The sequence below is a fragment of the Ailuropoda melanoleuca genome, chromosome 3 (assembly GCF_002007445.2).
Source record: "Ailuropoda melanoleuca isolate Jingjing chromosome 3, ASM200744v2, whole genome shotgun sequence".
NCBI lineage: Eukaryota > Metazoa > Chordata > Mammalia > Carnivora > Ursidae > Ailuropoda > Ailuropoda melanoleuca.
The window spans coordinates 108,690,649-108,710,689 of NC_048220.1; the positions used below are offsets into that span (position 1 = coordinate 108,690,649).

The following is a 20,041-nucleotide window of genomic DNA, read 5'->3' on the forward strand; positions in this document are numbered from 1 at the left end:
TCCAGTTGGTTTGTCTTCAAGCTGCGATTTCCTTTCGTTGGAGCTGTTCCTTCAGAATGAGTGAGCAGAGTCAGGATGTTAATGTAAAGTGTCACCTTTCAGTCAAAGCATCATCTTATAATATTTGCTGTAAAAGCAATGTTCTAAAAGTGACTGGTGCGATGAACTGTTTTCCTTCCGTGGTAATCGATGCCCTAAGGAAGGAAAGATTTTTAAGTGACTCGAGGAAATGCTGTATATTTACAGGTCCATCCTTAAGAACGAGAGTGTTCTGTAAAAGAGAAAGAGAGTGAAAAAGATAGATGGATGGAAGAAGAGAAAGAAAAAGAAAAAAATTACATGATAGAAGATGAAAAATTCAAATCCCAGCTCTCATTTGGTCCCAAATGCAGCATTATCCTGACACATCATTTGACTACACAGAAAGCTCGCAACACTTCACTTCTAAGCCGGGATCCAACCTGCATTCCTAGTTTTATTTCCAAGGTAGGCAATTAGTAGTTATCAAGTTCCTCAGCATCACAGACCTATCCAGGCAAATGTGGACAAAACTGTACGATTTTGAAGCAAATGGGTTTGCCTAACATCCAGATGGAATATTCAGACTTGAGTGGAAATCTCATATTCATGCCTGGCTTCATCTTCTTTATAATTTTAGAGTGCATTTTCATTAACCTTCTGACCTACTGGTGCAAACAGAAAGGGGAAAGTATGTGGAGGAAGATGGGGGAAGTGGGAGTTGCCCTTTGGGAGCCCTCATTTTCATTGAATTTGGGAGGGAGGATCTGTCTTTGTTATGCAGAAACTTTAGGAGAATATAGATTCCCTGCCTTGCTTTTTCCCTGGCCTGGGCTCTGGAGATCTGAAGTCCATGCTGTGAAATGCATTATCACATCATGTTGGGAATTCCTGGTTCCCAAGGGTTCACAACTTTTGGTCACCACTGACTCAGCATGATTAAATGATTTGCATCTCAGGGTTAAATGTTTTCCAGCTCAGATGCATGAAGTGACTGATGAGCCAAAGTTTTGGCACCCTACCCCACCCCCCTCACACTGATTTAGGAACATGAAAAGGATCCCGTGTAAGACCCAGAAGCCTCAGATGGGATATCAGTTTCTCCTCCCCTTCCCCATTCTCTTTAAATTAAAACCTAAACAAGAAACTGGCCTTCCACCTACTGTTTCATCGAAGCTGGAAATTCTGACCTCTCATCCTAGGGCTTCATCTGTTTGTGACTAACTCTTCATGAAGTGACTTTTTGTGAAACCAAAGAATTTAAAAGGCACTAAGAAGAATCCCTCCAACATAGGCCTTGTCTCACATCCTTCTTTCCTTACAGAATGAAGTAAAAAGTGTATGATTTTTCGCTCGGATTTTCTTTATACTCTCATCTTGCCTTCCATCTCTGCTCTATTCACATGCTCTAGTCACTGGATGCTGGTTTAGAAAGGCCACCTGTGGTGTTCTTGGGCTTAGCTTGTCCCCACCCTTTCCTGGTCCCCTCTGGTCCTCGGATCAAATGGGAGTTGCCATTGGGTACTCTATATGAGTAACTACTTTTTACAAGGAAATAGTTCGGGCTTGGTGGTTTAAAGCAACCTTGCTTACCATATATAGTGTTATGAGGTCACTGGTACCCTGTTTGGAGAATAAGGAAGGGGACTCCTCGATTTTGTGCCTTCAGCCTGGCTTAGGACACAGTGTGACTCCTGACACTGTGCTGCCAAGACAGACACTTCCCACATCTGAGGACCAACTTGAGAACAGCCATCACATCACACATAGAGGATCTTCTGCAAACTACAAAGAATGTTTAATTCCTTTTTTCCCTTTTCTTGTTTAAAAGTCTCTTCCTCTGATTCTGATGCTCTCAAAATATTCTACCCAGATAGTTCAGCCCACTTCTTTCTAGAAGCAACATTCCAGCCATGGAGGTCAGTTGGCAGGGTCGTGCCCAGAGAGGAAAGCCTGGCTCAAGGGCATGGGGACAGGGCACACACTGACAATGAAAATAAGCCTTCAATAGGCATCACAATCCCCGGCTCCCTTATGTTCCTATTTCCTCATGGGATATTCCTCGTGGGAGATGGGCAAGATGGTCATCTCAAAAAAGCCTCAGATCACTTACATCCCAGGCAACCCTTGCTTGTAGGTGTGAAATTCAGCCTAAAATGCCACAACCTTCTCTGACAAGTGATTCATTGAGACAAAGGCTGGAGCTCCAGCATCAAACAGATGTCAGACAAAACACCAAATGCCTATAAATGATTGCTTTGCAAGCAATGGAATGACTGGAAGGCCTCGCCTGATGATGTACTCCGTGTCTGGACAAGCTTACAGAAGACATAGGTGGTGGGGAGGGGGCAGGGGAGCTGTTTCTAAATGGAGTCTGTGAACAAAGCTGTTTCTGGAGACAAGTGAAACCATGATTCTCACCTGAGAGGCTCACGTTGAAAAGGATTTCTGGCTGGTCTGTGCATAATACATGTAAAGGTCAATTAGAAAAATGCATGTCAAGGGCACCCTGAAGCCCAGACTGGTCCGATATGATGTTAAATCAGTAGACATATAAATATCAGAGTAAATTAAAAATGAGAAGATTTGGTTGGAACGGAAACTGCTCAGCAAAATGCAGAGACAGGAATGCAAACAGTAAGTCTGGCTGTCATTCTCTATAATCTGGAGCAAGTCAGGCTCGGCTCTGGACCTTCTCCAGTTGTTTTACAACTTTCTAGCATGGGGTGTATCAACCCAACGCTTTTATTAAGCAGCTTCAACAGGATTTTCAGATGACAGCTTGTCAAGAGTCAACTTACCGTTGTCCTTTTTACAGGTTTTGTGTTGCATTTGGAACTTTTGGTTTCAGTAATTTTAAGGGGTTTCTTCTATTCATTAATGTGGCATGTTTTTGTGGAACACTTACTGTGTACCAGGCATTGTGTTAGATGCTTGGGACACAGGAGTAAATAGGACAGACTCCCGGCCCCTCCCTCTGTAGGACTTTAATTCCTGGAACATTTGTTACATAGGATTATTTCTATGACTCTAGAGAATTTTTGTACCACGGCTCGGGGTGGGGGTGGATTTGGTTATGTTAAAATTCCATTGTGAATCTGTAGATTTTAAAATATTTTTTCTTGGTCCTAATTCTTGGTTTTCAGCCCTGTTAATTTAAAACCGTCTTTTATTGCGATTTAGTTTCGAGACCATTAATAAAACTAGAAATCTAAACAACAGAAAAGGCTTATGCCTCTTTTTAGCATGTTTCTAAATAGAACTCTCTACAGCTATCACCTTTTATTCTGTTGTGTTTTTGTTTTGTGTTTTTTGGGGGGAGGGTTGTTTTTTGTTTTCAGTGTGGCAACAATGAGGCATGTATCTAGCATGCAAAAGTGCTTCCAAAGTGCAAAACCAAACTCTGTCAATCACCTACTGTTCTTTTCATCTTCTCTGTACTCAAAGGGCTTTACCTCCTTCTCTGGGAGTAGCTTGGTCTCATCTTTCTGTCTGTTGATCTGACAAATGATCTATATTTGAAACGTTGAATTTTGAATCTCTAAGAGCAACATTCTCATTCCGTGGCAGTCTCTTGTGATTTATTCCACCAAACAGGGAAGGCTGCTGTGTAACAAGGCACACCACAGTTCACATGCCCAGACAGAGGCAGTAACCTGTAAGCTATATAACCCCCTGGATTTTTTTTTTTTTTACCTAGTCAGAGCTGTGAGTTTCAACTGGGTTTCAGGAGACTGCTTTATTTTCCCCTCATTGAAGGTGGGAAACTTGGAGAGACCCCCTTAAGCCCATTATCTATTCCAGGACGGTATTTGGGCATAGTTGTTTTTTTCGCAGGAGTGAATGCATTTTAGGTTTTAGAACACTATTGCAAAATTCAAACCAACACCATTCTCATTTCCTGAACACCTCAAGTCAGTAGTCTTCCCTCCTCATCAGCCCCAAGGCCCTAATAGATGTGCTTCTCAGAGAACCACATCATAGCCCTCTACAGTTTACTGGCCTGGGCTCCAGTAGGATCACAAAATAAACTGAAACAAACCTTACTACTTCCATTCAGTTTGTTAATTTCAAGTCATCCCGAATTTTTAAGTAAAGTAGGAGGATCCAATGAAAAGTCACATAATACCAGAGATTAATTGTGTGGTTTAAACTTTGAAGATCTGCCCCTAATGAAATAATGAATCCGGGCAATGATCATCAGCAACTACTAACATCGCAAAGAGAGAAACAAGCAGGCACTATATGCTTCCTGACAAAGTGTACAATATCGCCTATGAAGTGTTCTTGCCAAAAATAAATTGAACCTGAGTCTGATCAAGCCTCTAGATCTAAGTACCGATTTGCAGAAAATACAGGAATAGAGGCGTACGTAGATGACGTGCGATGATGCAGTAATTAAGCTCTAGATAATGGGAAACTCGACAAATGAGGTTTTTTTTTTAAAGATTTATTTATTTTGGACAGCATGAGTGGGAAGGACAGAGGGAGAGGGACGGAGAAGCTCAAGCAGACTCCACGCCTAGTGCAAAGCCCCATGTAGGGCTTGATCTCACAACCCTGAGATCACGACCTGAGCCAAAACCAAGAGTCAGACACTTACCTGACTGCACCACTCAGGAGCCCCCGAGCTGGGTTCTTCAATGGCAGGAGGGAAAGAAGAAGTAGAGTGAGGAAGCCTACAGAGTACAAAAAAAGTCTTAAGAGCTCTGCAGAACTCCCGGCTGGCTCAGCTGGTGGAGAATGCAACTCTTGATCTCGGGGTTGTGAGTGCAAGCCCCACAATGGGCATATTTACAAAAAAAAAAAAAAGTCTTAAAAGCTCTATCAAATAACTGCAGAATGTGGACCTTATTTGTATTCTGATTCAAACTACCGATGGAAAGATTCAAATTTGAGAGAACTGGAGAAACCTAAGCACTTACTGAACATTTTATGAATTAATTAACCATTGATTACTAGGCTCCTTCATCCTAGGTGTGATCATGGAATTGTGGTTGTGTATTTTTTAAAGGAGCCCTTATCTGTTGGTGACACAAAGGTATTTATGGATGAAATATGATGGTTGAGATTTAGTTCAAAATAATCTTTTAGGTAGAGAAAGGAACAGAAGTACTTGGGGATGTCGATGAAACAAGATGGGCCACCTGTGACAACTGTGAAGACCAGTGATGGTGACATGGAGGTTCACAATAACTTGTGGTCTGCCTGTGTATGTATGACAGAAATTTTCCCCAAGAAAAAGGTTTTGAAAGAGAGAATGAAGGAAAAGAAAAAGTGAAGAGGGCAAAAAAAAAAAAAAGCCACGGAATAGGAGATATCTGCAAGACAAACCAAGCCTGTTGCCAGAATATATTCAGAGCTGCTCAAGTCAGTAAAAAAGAAAAGCAATCAACTGAATGGGAAAATTAGCAGGAGCCTTGAGCAGGCACTTCAACAAGGAAGATCATATCCAAGTGGCCAGTAACTTTATTAATGGTGCACATAACTAGTGAGGGGGTTTCCATGAGGTAGCACTAGACACTCACTGGAATAGCTAAAGTTACAGACAATGCCAAGAAGAAGAAATAATAGACGTATCAGTCTGGCATATTCATCACCACTAAAGATCTGTGTCCTAATTCCAAGAAGGAGGTGTGTCGCATGATGACTGATCCCGCCATTTTGGAGGCAACCAGAACTGGTTTAGAGCTTGGCTCCACTCTTTGCTAGTCACGTGACGCTGGGCAAATCATTTAACTGTGTTTTAGTTTCTCGTCCACAGTGGAGACAATACACCAACTTCCAAGGGTTACCAAGAGGGTTTGAAAAAAATCATGCGTGTAAACTGCTTCTCACATTCCACACACAGGAATCATGCAATTAAGGGGGACAACGATGATTCCAGTAATGTTTGAAGCAACTTTCCTTCTGCATTTCTTAGGTAGAAAGCTCTCCTAGAGCTCAGGCAGGTCGAAAGGCAAAAATGGTGAGGTTTTATGACCAATGAAGTTACATAATGACTAGGACAACATCAGTCTGGGAAGCCAGTCCTCACCTGGGCATGGAGCCTTTCTAGACCTGATAACACAGCTCCTGTGACCTCCATAGGGTCTGTCTTCTGTCATTCAACTGCCCATCCATTTATGTATTCATTCAACAAACATTGAATATATATTATGTGCAAGGCATCAGGCTATATAAGAGAAAGTGAAAAGCCAATTAAAAATATAACCTGATAAAGTGCTCAAGACTAAATATTTGCCATTTAATTAATTTTGTTTATTTCTAAGGAAGTCACTCATTCTTTCTAGTACTTTCCATGTCCTCATAACTTATAAATCACAGAAAGGCAGTGGTTATGACTTCTGTTGCCTTTTTAAATCTTTAAAGCACTTAACACAGGATATTTCATGACTATTGCTGACTGGCTAACAACTTCAAGTTGGAGACATGGGTTTCAAGCCTAACTACATCTTTTTCATAGGGCCGGGAGTTCATGAAGATGAGCTTTGTCACCAAGGATTATAAAAGTGATTCACATTCATTGCAGAAAATGCGAAAATTATATAAAGGAGAAAATAGAAAACAACTGTAATCCTTTTTTTTTAAGATTTTATTTATTTATGTGACAGGACAGCCAGCGAGAGAGGGAACACAGCAGGGGAGTGGGAGAGGAAGAAGCAGGCTTCCAGCGGAGGAGCCCGATGTGGGCTCGATCCGCAACGCCGGGATCACGCCCTGAGCCCGAAGGCAGACGCTTAACGACTGCGCTACCCAGGCGCCCCAACAACTGTAATCCTAAGAAGAATCATGTTAATTGTGATATCTATCCTTTTAATCTCTTTTCATATATGATTTTACAGAACTGGGGTCATACTATGCACACTGTTTTGTTTTGTTTTGTTTTTTAAGATTTTATTTATTTGAAAGAACGAGAGAGAACACACAACCGGGGAAAGGGAGAAGCAGACTCCCTTCTGAGCAGGGATTTCCCCACGTGGGGCTCCTCGGTCCCAGGACCCTGAGATCATAACCTGAGCCACAGGCAGACGCCTAACCACCACCCAGGCACCCCATGCGCACTGTTTTAGAACATGCTTTTATTATTACTAATATATTAGCATTTTTCCATGTTGTTGGATTTCTTCCTAAAACATGATTTTTAATGTCTGCCCAGGGCATATCTAACTTGTTCCCTGTTGTTTATTTGGCTTTCTGTTTTAAATGTCTTTGTGGAAGAATCTTTGTGTGCATTTCTTGGTGATTTCCATAGAATAAATACTAACATAGAATTACAGGGTTCGAAGTGGAATTACAGGGTCAAAAGGCATAAACACTTTTAAGGTTTTTAAAACATATTCTCCACTTGCCCTCCCAAGCTGTACCAATTCACAGCTCCCACCAATGACTAGAGGCCAGTTCCTATCCGCCCATTACCTCATGAACTCAGGCTATTGAATGATTTTGATCTATCCTTATTTAATAGTTAGAAGACGAAATCTTGTTTCGATTTGCTTGCGTGACAACTTGCATTGTAGCTTGACTTTAAACAAAGAGAACAGCTTTGGTCAATCATCTTCTACAGAAGTGGAAGAAGTGACCATATTTAATTCTATGAGCTAAATTGTGTAACTCAAACACTTCCCATTTGCTTCTTACATGGTTTTGACCACAGGGTAGATACACAATGTATATGACGCAGTTGACCCTTGAATAACACAGAGGTTAGTGGCACCAACCCCTTCGCAGTCAAAAATTCATGACTCCCCAGGTTTTGGCTCCCCAAAAACTTAACTACTGATAGCCTAGTGTTGGCTGGAACACTTACCCATAACATAAGCTTTTATATGTTATATGTATTACATTTTGTATGATATATGTATTATAAACTCTATCCTTACAATAAAATAAGCTAGAGAATGTTATAAAAATCATATAGAAAAGAAAATATATTTACAGTACTGTATTAAAAAAAATCCATGTATAAGTGGACCTTCACTGTTCAAACCCATATCGTTCAAGGGTCAACCGTGTATCTTTCTGTGGGGAGGAAAAATTTATAAATAAACACTGTTCACTTGTGATGAGTCCACTGTGTAGACAGTAAGTGTGAAACGAGGGGAAGTAGGAAAGACATAGTTGAGGCACCAAGGAGGCAAGGATCATATGTGCTCCTCCTCTCTTGCCCAGAAGGAAAGAATGAAAATACAAGTGGAAAGGTAAGCTGAGGTCAGATTGGGGAGGGCCTCGAATGCCAAGACAAAGAACTTGGATGAATCCAGTGTTCATTGAGGAGCCAATGAATATTTTTAAGAAGAGAAGTATAATCGAAACAGTTATTTAGAACAAGGAACCTGGGAGGGGGATGGGTTGGAAGAGAGGAGCTCTAGGATGATTGGAGGTAACAAAGGAGAATAAATGTGATGACTCAGCAGGAAGACATTTTAGAGGAAAAAGCAATTAAGGCCACCTGAGGGGCTGAGGTAATGAGATGTTTGAAACCAGCCCCCTTACCTTTATTACCTGCCTGTCACTCCAGAGCCCCATTGTCCAGAACAATGAAGATAGGATTGGACTGCCTCCGATGATGGACTGGGTGAATTCCCATGATCCAGGTGGGTGAGTGGAGGTTCTGCAGGGTTCTGCCCTGGAAGAATCCCAAAGGTCCAAGAAGCCCCACAGGCCCCCCAGAAAGGGCTTCATCGAACACACTCAAGTAGTTTAACGAATAACCTCACCCACAAATAAGGGAGCTAGGAATCCACTTCTGAGGCTGCAGGGCTGGGCTGGGGGGGTAACTGGAACATATTTCAAGACACAGTAGTACTTTGCATCATCCAACAATCACTGAATGACAAAACTTATGAATCACTCCCCCGTTCAGGCCCACCTTCACAGAGGTGCAGTGCACTCACATAGCAGGCCACACTCTAAAGAGCCCCATGCTTGATTTAATGCTCTCCTGACGCCATCTTGAAATTCTTAATTTTATCCTTACCATTTTGAAATTCTTAATTTTATCCTTTCACTTGTGTTTTGTAAGTGAAGTCCGGTGGGATGATGGAGCCTGCATGTGAATAGAGGATGTGTCCTTGCCCACCTAGTCAGACGTAGCGTTTCAGATGCCCCATCAACACACATTCCTGGTGGGCCCACGGGGCGTGTGGTCTCAAACTAACCAGAACGTAATCGCCTTAAGTCAATGACTGGGTAAGAGGGAGCCCTGGCATCCGCCTGTGGCCATGTGTTGTGTCCAAACCTGAATTTGCATCAAATGCAAGGGAAAGGCAAATGGTATTCTAAAAAACACCAACAAGCAAGGAGCTCTATCATATTCTTTCTTACGTGTGTTCCTTCCCTGTATGAGCCAACCACTCACACCTAAAATAAGGACCTCGAAAGAGAAGGAAGATAGAGTAACCCACAGTTCCAGTTCTTTTCTGTGAGTAGCCAGAGGTAGTGAGCTGATGAATGTGTACGTATCAAGAAGTAAAATAAAAACAGATGAGTTCGTTTGTGTGCATTGTACAATGTAGGAAATACAAACTGTATAATTTCAGTGATTCTGCATATGAAGTAAACTGGCATTGCACAATACAAAGATGAATGGTGATATGATAACTTTAATTTTTAATTTTTCTTGACTTAAAATGTCATTAAAAACAAATCCAAATCACCATAACCAGTTAACAACAAGACCTTGCAATAAAGGAAAAAGCTTTATATTAATGGCATTTTTTTTTCTGTTTTATGGACACAGAGCCCCATATTTTTGTCTTGCACTGGGCCCCACAAGTTATGGAGCTAGCCCTACCCACAAGACACGTGTGGGCTCTGAAACAAACTAACTGGGTCTGAATTCCAGCATTGGCACTTGGTGACCTTGGGCAAGTCGTCCTTTCCAAAGCTCCGTTTAGTCATCTGTAAATTTGGGATATTAACAGTTCATATCATTTAACCAGAAAGTCTTTATAAGGATTAAACGAAATACTACAAATAAAAAGCTTAATACCTTGGCCGCCACAGAGCACATGCTTCATCAATGTTAGCTCTTACAGTCAGGGTAACTGTTAGTTCTTACGGGGTAAATCGTTCCTTACTGCAATGGCTTGCGCTAGTGTCCCGCCGCGGGTGGTGCTACTACAGCATTGCTGTGTGGGCTTTTCTCCACCTGCCGGCACTTACCTGACTCCCTCTCTCAGTGGCAGATGCAAGCTATGCCTGTCCTTCCCTCGTGTGAGGGCATTCCCGTGAGGCGGTCACGCATAAGTCACTGCCATCATATGGATGGCTGGCTCCAAATGGGGCCCCCATCCTTAGTCTCACTACAATGGCCAAGAGAACAGGGTCACATGGTAAAAAGCATAAGAAACGCCCAATAGGAGGCCGTGGGGTATGGCAATCCTTTGATGCTTCCCAGGTTGCGCCAATGTAATGAGTAGGCACCTTGTGTTGCCCCTCAGCAACAAAGTCTGGCTGCCCTCTAAGGTGTTCTCTGAAACTTTTGGGGGAAAAAAAGTAGGTCTTTTTGATGATTTGGTTGTCCAGTAGGGATTAAAAAGATGCATAAGTACATTTCCTTTGTCAGAACACAACAGCGAAATCATCATCCTATCTTTTCAATGCACAGGAAAAAAATTATACACTGATACTGACATGAACTCTTGACCTTGAAAGCATTACTCCAACAGATACTGCCAGGGCTCCCAAGGGCGTGGTCTGTAGATGACTGGCTTAAAGGTAAGTACAGCCGTGAATGTAGATTCCTGGCCCTTGCTCCTAGAGCTACTGAATCAGAATATCTGTAAGTGGGAGGCCCAGGAATCCGTATTTGAATAGGCTCCCCAGGTGATTCTAAGCATCTGCATCTAAGTGTTTGCAGGCATGAGAGGGCAGAAGAGGGTGAGCAATGATGAAGGAGAATTAGGAATGAGGAAGTTTGTTTTTCCAGGAGCTGTTAAACTTAACCTCCACCAGCCATGTTCTTCCTGAAGCTGTGGTTGGCCAAAGAAATGTGAACTTATAGGCCCTCTGTGGTGTTGGGGTTCTGAGTGCCAAGTGGCTGTGTCATCCCTGTTGTGATATAAAGGGGCAGAATGAGGATCTGGATCTGAGAAAAAGGAACAGGGTCTTACTAGGACTCTGAAGAAGAGCGTTTGAAGACTTGCCTGAGGTTTTGGCGTGCTCCAAGTTAGCAGGTGTCAAACTGATGACACCTACCCTTGGGCTGCAGGGCACACAGTTGGATGGTTTTACAGAAACCCACTTCTAGATCTTCACCTGACATATATATTCAACGCTACAACTGGTCCGCCCGAGATTAGGTCAGCATTCTGCTGCTCCAAGTTTCTCTCTATTCTACAACCACTCCTCCCACTTTAAATAGGAAGGCAGACCTCTCATGGTCCAGTAGAGTTGGTTAGGCATCCAGTGACCCACGAGCTTACAGAGGGAGGCAGTGTGAGAGAAGGAAAAGCGTCTGGCACATTGACACTCCTGGAAGAAATCAGTGCTTTAACCAAATGCCACTGGGCACTGCACCAGCCTCCCCAAGTTGTCAGAAGACTCCTGATGACTTACCTTTTTGAGCTTACACTGGTCAAATGATGGAAGTTGTCCGAGTGTCAAACAAAAGCAAATAACCAGAGACCAGAACTTCGAAATGCATCCACTTTAGAATGTGTCCAGGAGCCCCCTACCCTGCAGTATGCAGCGGCTTGTCCTTAAACACGGGCTGCTACCCCCCTTCAATACAGTACCTACAGTACGGGGCTGGAAAAGTCATCAAAGCATTAATGGTATTAGGGGTGTTTACTCCACATTCCTATCTATTTGCTGCCCAATTAACATGATTTGCAGCTGAGAAAATAATACTCTCCTCCATCGGAGATAAATGGGGTCCCCAAACTGTGAAACAAAGGAGAGGGAACCGGTGATGTTTATAGAAGTTATTGCAAACAAATGCACTTCAAAAGCAGCTGTAATGACAGATTCTGTTTCACAGGATCCTCCCAATTCTTAGTCTCCCGAGTACCTTCCTCGGACTCTGCTGGGTGTTTTCACCACCAGTCTGCTCCTTTAGGATATAGTGCAGTGTGTGGAATTAGTCTAGACCTGCGCTGTCCAATGCCATAGCAATTTAGCCCTTGAAAGGTGGCCGGTCCAGATTGAGGTGTGTTGTAAGTATAAAACACATTCCAGATTTCAAAGACTTGGTAGCGGAAAAAAATGTCAAATATCTCCTTAACAACTTTTATAGTGATTACATGTTGAAATGATAATATTTTGGATATACTGGGTTAGACAAAACATATTATTAACATTCATCTCGCCGGTTTGTTTATTTTTTATTTTATTTTTTAGCGTGGCTCCTAGAAAATTTAAAATGACATACTTGCTTCGCATTTGCGGCTTGTGTTGTATTTCTGTCAATCTGTCAGTCTAGACTGCGGGTGGAGCAGCTTTGGGCAAAGGTTGATGGGAAGGCGGAAGTCCAGTTCCCCACAGTAAACGGAGCTTGAAGGTTTGCGGCTGGCGGTGACCCCCTTGCCGAAAGGAGGTACCTTTGTGACGGTGGCAGCATGTGGAGCCCTGGCTAGCAGATTGTAAAGTGCCTTCCTTCTGGTTCTAATATTTACTTAACCTCAAAGGAACTTTAATATTTAAACCAAATGGCACGGGAGATTTCGGTAGGCTGATGTATCGCTCTCCGTTCAGCCATTTGAGAAATCCTACTGAGGTCTCGGCACAGCTGAGTTCCAGTCGCCGCCATATCCGCGCGCGAGTCTGGCACAGCGCTAATGAGCTGATGAGATTTTTTTTTCCCCTCACTTGTTTGATGTTAAATAGGAAAGCCTTCAGAATTCAACGTTTACAGATAGTGTGAAAATTGGAAATGCGGGTTTGGGCTGAGCCAACGACAACAGATCCCAAGACTGCAGTTGCCTGGTGGTTAGAGAACAGCACCGCCGGCTGCCGTTGTTAGCTCCGCCGCCAGCCCGGGTGAGCGGCCGCTCTTGGCCGGCTTCCTCCTTTCCAGAGGTGAGGACCACGGCCTTAGCCTACTGCGGGGCCTGCTCTGCCCAACACCCTTATTTAAGGGAACGGCTTATTGATCTCAGCCAAGAATTTAAAGCGTTTGGATTATGAGGCTGAGTCCCTTTGTTCTGTTCAGAAGCAGAAGCCAGACCTCACCGTGGGTCCCTCAGATCACAACAATAATAGCAAATACTTATTGAGTACTTACGATGGGCTGTAAATACCTTATCTCACTCTTCGACCGTGTGTGACATAAAGGGGTTTTTTGTTTTGTTCTGCTTTTGTTTTCTGTTTTTTAAGTTGTCCAAGGGTCCAAGGTTACATAATAAGGCTGTCTGACCAGAGCCCCGGCTTAGAACCCCACTGCTGTCCTTGTGGAGAAGCAATATTAAAATCTCAGCGGTATTAATCAGAAATAGCAAAATGGTGAATCGGAACTTCTTCAGTGGTTCAGGGTGTGAGGACCGTGTATGTGTGTTTGACCCAGTGACCCAAATGTTAATGTTTTCTATTACGGTAATGCATTTTGGATAAGAAGGTCTCTAGGAGGGACTTAGTTCACACCAAGCTACCTGAGAAGAGCTTCCAAGTTTTATCTTCATAGAATCTTTCTAAAATTGAAAGTAACACGCTATAGACAAGACAAAAATTTTTTTCACGTGAAACCTTTTCTTCAAATAAAATACTATCCTTAGACTAAATATAAAAAGATTTATACAGGTGCACCTGGGTGGCTCAGTTGGCTGAGTGTCCAACTCTTGATTTTGGCTCAGGTCATGATCTCAGCGTCTTAAGATGGAGCCCCACATCGGGCTCCACACTCAGCACGGAATCTGCTTGTCCCTCTCCCTCCCCTGCTTGCACGTGCGTGCTCTCTCTCTCTCAAATAAATAAATAAAATCTTTAAAATATATATAATAATTATACAAAGGTAAACTGCTCAGACCTCCACAAGCTCATTCATCTCTGGTGTCTGTGGCCCTAAGACACCACACACAGCCCGTTGGGAGCTCAGAGTATTGTAGAGCTCCTGGTGAACTGTGTTAGGAGATCCAGATGGGAATTATTCTTCTGCCACTTTCACTCACGTGAGGCTCACTGAACCTTCATGCAGTCATCGCTCCTATCAGGTAGCTGTGCTTCCCCACAGTGCTCTAGAAAATTAAAGTGGATTCTATTGAGCTTTCCTAAAGGGAATCTTCTCACAGTCTGTGCAAAGCAGAAGGCCTTGCCTTACTGGACTTCTCACCACACCTCCCTGTCTTGGGTTGATGTAAACAGCCAATCCCCAAGATGAGCTTTCACCTCTGAAAATGGCCTTTCTGAATCGCAGTGGCAATGAGGCCATGGCAAAGATTCTCCAAATGACTCTTTCCAATGGAGACCCAGAGTGGCAGCGAGAAACGGGAAATCAGAGGTTGAACAAGGGTCTGAGGGTCTTAAGGGGGACCAGTACAAGATCCAAATGCAACATGGAACCACCCCTATAGGCTGAAGCTTCTGCCACAAGGTTAAGGAATTTCTTTGCCCTCTTTCCCCAGCCACACACCTCTTCTTCTTTACTCAAATTCTCCAAGAATCTATATCAGGAAGGAGATGCCATGGACTTTGGAGAAAAGATCGGTTTTTAAAAAATCAGTATTTCGATAGAAATCATGTGTGGTTGTATGGTGAGTGAGAACACCATTTAAAAACGCTTAGAATTTAGGAGAATCTTCTCCTTAGCTGAGGAGCTTGTAGAAGACAATGATTAGGACAGCCACAACATGATCTTTCTACTTCTGTTGTCCCTGTGCTGGGCTGTCATATCTCATGCCAAATTAGGACCAGAAGGATTTGCTATGGATTGTCTTCCATGTGTCTGGGCTCAAGGCTGTCAGAGCCACAAAAATAAATAAAATCTTAAGACATGGCTCTTCATTTGAGGGACTTGTTGGGAATTTATGCATAGAAAGCCAAGACCATCCAGGTTTTGCAGGTTTTGCAAAGCTACCAATCCATCTCTAGGGTAGCTGTGCTGTCCTGCAGACAGAGCACGTGCTCCACTCTTCAGAGGGTTCTCAGACTCTGTGGAGAAGAGACAATTGTGTAGTGTGTGTGAGGGGTACCAAAACACCTATCTTCTGAGGGTACACCTGCTGGGTCTGTCATGGGTCGCCCTAGCTTTCCCTGGATGGGTCACCCTTTTTATGGATCTCATTAACCCTTCTGGGTCTGTCACATCTTACTTTTCAAAGACTTGCTGTTGGTTGTAGTACATATCGGACTGTACATGTTTTCATTAACTTACCTAAACCTTGCAGCTTTAACTTTCACATGACATATTAGGTTTAATGTAAACAGGGGGAGGAAAAGAGTGTTAGCCTGTTGTCAATATGTTGTGCCGAAAACATTCCCCAACACATGTCAACTCTGCAACTCACTTAACTTTTCCAGATGTGGCTGGAGGGGCTGCCGAGTCGGTGACATTGCAGATGGATGGCCACAGCCCACGGTAGGCGGATGAACATGGGTACCTTTGAAGTGATGGGGTGACTCTTCTCATCTATTAGCCAGAAGGAAAAGCTATCTTCTGTTGAGTCCTTAGTTCATTCCCACTTCAAGACCATATAATTAGCGTATACCAGCACTTGGAACTGGGGTCTGGGGCTCTCATTCCTATCCACTGAGCATGTAGCCAGCAGCCCTGGTGGAATCAAAATAAAACTAATGCCATGGAGAGCTAGAGGCTGTTCTTGTACAGTGCATGCTGTTCATGTGTAGAAGAAAATCCTGCACTTAACCTGTTTAATCAAACTTTCTTTCCAAGCACACAGAGCAAAGCACCCACGTCCCTTACAGTCAGCTGTAGCTCATCCCGTCACATCCTGCACAGGGCAATCTTAGAGCATAATAGCTCTCGCCCTCCAGGGAGGAAAATGACAATTGCAAATGCAAACAGGAGAAAGAGCTCTTTAGCCTTCCATCTTCCCGGCAGGTAAAGGTACTAAAGAAGTTTTCTGGTCGTCTTCTTCAGCAGGATGGACTGAACTTTGACATCATGGTAGCACTGGTTTAAAATAGGCTCTGTTATTAAGTATTTAGGCAAGTTATTGAACCTCTAGAAAACTTGGTTTCATCATCTGGAAAACTGGAGTGATACTCAACCTTGCAGAGATGTGACGAGAGCAAAGGTCACAAAGGAAAAGCCACAGCATACTACTTGCCATGTAAATAGGTCCTCGGTGTGTACAGCCATTTGTAACAGTATAACAGAAATCATTTTTTTCTTCTAGTTCATTACACAATACATGGAGCTAGTCATTTATGAGCCTGTAGGAATCTGAACATTTAGAAGCTATGTTTGCGGGCTGACCCAAGGCCCTTAACACAGAATTTGATTGGACTAGTGCAACATATTTGAGGATGGTTATCTTGTTCCAGCCCTTTCCTCAGATAGTAAGTTAAACTCTACATTTGCAAACAATTGATTATGGAAGCTCAGTTGTTAAAAACAATTTTGTACCTCATTGAAAGATTCACTACAGATTGGGTTTTTTTTTTTACGTGGCCAGCCCCTCCCCCAAGTGCCTTACAATTTTAGTATTATTTTATTGAGACAAAGTCAGGGCCCAGTTCATAGGAACACCTGTTGTCTCAAACTCAAAAGTAACACCAAGGAGTATAGAGAGATTCATAACGACCTCAGGGATCAAAATAAAAAACAGTTTCAACAGCACATTTAGTAAAATGACTTTTATTCTTCTGTTTTCCTACAGAAGATTAATCAGGCTTCTCAGTTAATATAGGTCCCTGTCCAAAGCATTCTGTGTTTCATGTGGCAGTATGGCCGTGCAACTCTCTCAGCTTTTTCAATTACATAACAGTAATTAGCAATTCTACTTCCCTCCTCTGTTGAAGCACAGAATTACGGAATTTAGAATTGGAAAGGAAGAGAGAACTCTAGCCAGGCATCTTCAATGCGTAAGTAAGAAAACTAATAGTGGTAGATTGTGTTCTTCACTTATTATTATTTGTTTCCTCCCCACCGTCACCATGCCCCGTGGGCTTGGCCATGTGACCTGCACTGGCCAATGGGATGTGGGTGGGAGCGACATTTGCTTCAGAGCAAATTAAATGCAATGCAGGGCTTGGCTGGGGTCTTCTTTTTTCAGCCCTTCCCCATAAGAGCATATCCTGGCTGCGTTATCACTCTGGCTTTTGGAGTGAAGCAGAACAGTAGCCAATCCATAGGCCTCTCTAACAAGAACAGAAACGGAGGTTGGGAAGATGGCGGAGGAGTAGGGGACCCCTTTTTCAGCCGGTCCCCTGAGTCAAGCTGGATAGGTACCAGACCAGCCTGAATACACGGAATCAGCCTGAGACGCAGGAAGATATATCTGGATCTCTACAAATGAACATCTCCAGTGCTGAGTATTGAGGTACGAAGCGGGGAGCCATGAAACTGCGCACAGATATCGGAAGGTAAACGAAAGGGGAGGGAGCTGCCGTGTCCGGGCACCGGGAAGCAGTAGCCACCTGCACGGGGAGCGGGCGGACCACGGACCGGCACCCACAAGACAGCAGACTGAGACCGTGAGCTGGGAGCGCATGCCACCAGGCATCTCACGGAACTCCGGTGTGCTCACTGGATCCAGACTGAGACCGGGAGCTCCGGGAGCACACGGGGGCGGCTGGCGGCTGGCGGTATTAGAAACACAAAGGACAGAGACGCGCCTGCCCTGGAAGTGAGGGCTGGGACGCCAGGTGTGGGGCGCACATCCCGGGACCCTGCAGGGTTGAGCAGCACCAACAGAAACAGACTTAAAGTGGCCAGAACATCAGTGGAGAACGGTCCACGATCCCTCTGTTCTGAGACAGACGCTGAGATTCGGCCGTTGCTGCTCTGACTCTCAGAAGAGGCACAGCAAACCGCCAGGGAAAGCAGCCAGAGAACAAAAGCCTGGAAATACCAGCTCACAGGGTGCCCATCCCCATCCCCCCTCGCAAGGGACACAGAGACTCTACCCAAACAGGGTTCCTGAGTATCGGCATGGCAGGCCCCTCCCCCAGAAGGCAGGCTGAAAAATCAAGAAGCCCACATCCCGGGGCACCTGGCTGGCACAGTCATTAAGTGTCTGTCTTCAGCTTAGGGCATGATCCCGGCGTCCGGAAAGGAGTCCCTCGTCGGGCTCCTCCACTGGGAGCCTGCTTCTTCCTCTCCCACTCCCNCCTGCTTCTTCCTCTCCCACTCCTCTGCTTGGGTTCCCTTTCTTGCTGACTGTCTCTCTCTCTCTCAAATAAATAAATAAACTCTTTAAGGAAGAAGCCCACATCCCTAAGATCTCTATAAAACAAGGGCGCACGGCCTGGGTCCAGTCAATAATTTGGGCTCTGGACAACCCCACAACCTCTCCTCATCAGAATGACGAGAAGGAGAAGTCCCCCAGCAAAGAAAAGACGATGAGTCTGTGGCCTCTGCCACAGAATTAATACATCNACAGAATTAATACATACGGATGTATCCCAATTATCAGAAATGGAATTCAGAGCAACAATGGTCAAGATGATGAGTAAACTTGAAAAAAGCATCAGAGAAAGCGTTGCTGAGAATATAGAATCCCTAAGGGCAGAAATGAGAGCGAATCTGACAGAAATTAAAAATTCTATGAGCCAAATGCAGTCAAAACTAGAGGCTCTGATGGCCAGGGTCACTGAGGCAGAAGAACGTATTAGCGAACTGGAGTATGGGTTAGTAGAAGAAAAAGCGAAAATAGAATCCAGTCTTAAAAAAATCCACGCCCACGAATGTAGATTACGGGAGATTACTGACTCTATGAAACGATCCAATGTCAGAATCATCGGCATCCCTGAAGGGGTGGAGAAAAACAGAGGTCTAGAAGAGATATTTGAACAAATTGTAGCTGAAAACTTCCCTAATCTAGCAAGGGAAACAAGCATTCGTGTCCAAGAGGCAGAGAGGACCCCATCCAAGCTCAACCAGGACAAACCTACGCCACGGCATGTCATAGTGCAATTCGCAAATNGTCATAGTGCAATTTGCAAATATTAGATCCAAGGATACAGTATTGAAAGTGGCCAGGGCAAAGAAATTTCTCAAGTACCAAGGCAAAGGTATCAGGATTACGTCAGACCTGTCTACAGAGACCTGGAATGAGAGAAAGGCTTGGGGGGGCATTTTTAAAGCTCTTTCAGAGAAAAACATGCAGCCAAGGATCCTTTATCCAGCAAAGCTGTCATTCAGAATTGATGGAGAAATAAAGACGTTCCAAAATCGCCAATCATTAACCAATTTCGTAACCACGAAACCAGCCCTACAGGAGATATTAAGGGGGGCTCTATAAAGGTAAAAAGGCCCCAAGAGTGATACAGAGCAGCAAGTCACAACCGATACAAAGACTTTAAAGAGAAATGGCATCATTAAAATCATATCTGTCAATAATCTCTATCAATCTAAATGGCTTAAACTCTCCCATAAAACGCCACAGGGTTGCAGATTGGATAAAAAGACATGACCCATCCATTTGCTGTCTACAAGAGACTCATTTTGAACCCAAAGATGCATTCAGACTTAGAGTAAGGGGATGGAGTACCATCTTTCACGCAAACGGACCTCAAAAGAAAGCTGGGGTAGCAATTCTCATATCAAATAGAGTGGATTTTAAACTAAGGACTATAGTTAGAGACGCAGAAGGGCACTATTTTATTCTTAAAGGAAGTATTCAACAAGTGGATATGACAATTATTAATATATATGCCCCCAACAGGGGAGCAGCAAGATACACAAGCCAACTCTTAACCAAAATAAAGAGACATATAGATAAGAACACAGTAATAGTAGGGGACCTCAACACCCCACTATCAGAAATAGACAGAACACCCTGGCAAAAACTAAGCAAAGAATCAAAGGCTTTGAATGCCATACTCGACGAGTTGGACCTCATAGATATATATAGAACACTACACCCCAGAACCAAAGAATACTCATTCTATTCAAATGCCC

General features: G+C 43.6%; 1 protein-coding gene across 1 annotated transcript in view; it reads left to right on the forward strand.

The window, feature by feature from the left end:
- ARL15 (ADP ribosylation factor like GTPase 15) overlaps nucleotides 1-3,648 on the forward strand; it is a 431,154-nt gene extending 427,506 nt beyond the window's left edge. Inside the window, exon 6 of the mRNA XM_034656932.1 lies at nucleotides 247-3,648. The gene's annotated coding sequence lies outside the window, so the exon portion shown is untranslated. The remainder of the gene's footprint in view (nucleotides 1-246) is intronic.
- Nucleotides 3,649-20,041: the final 16,393 nt, after the last annotated feature.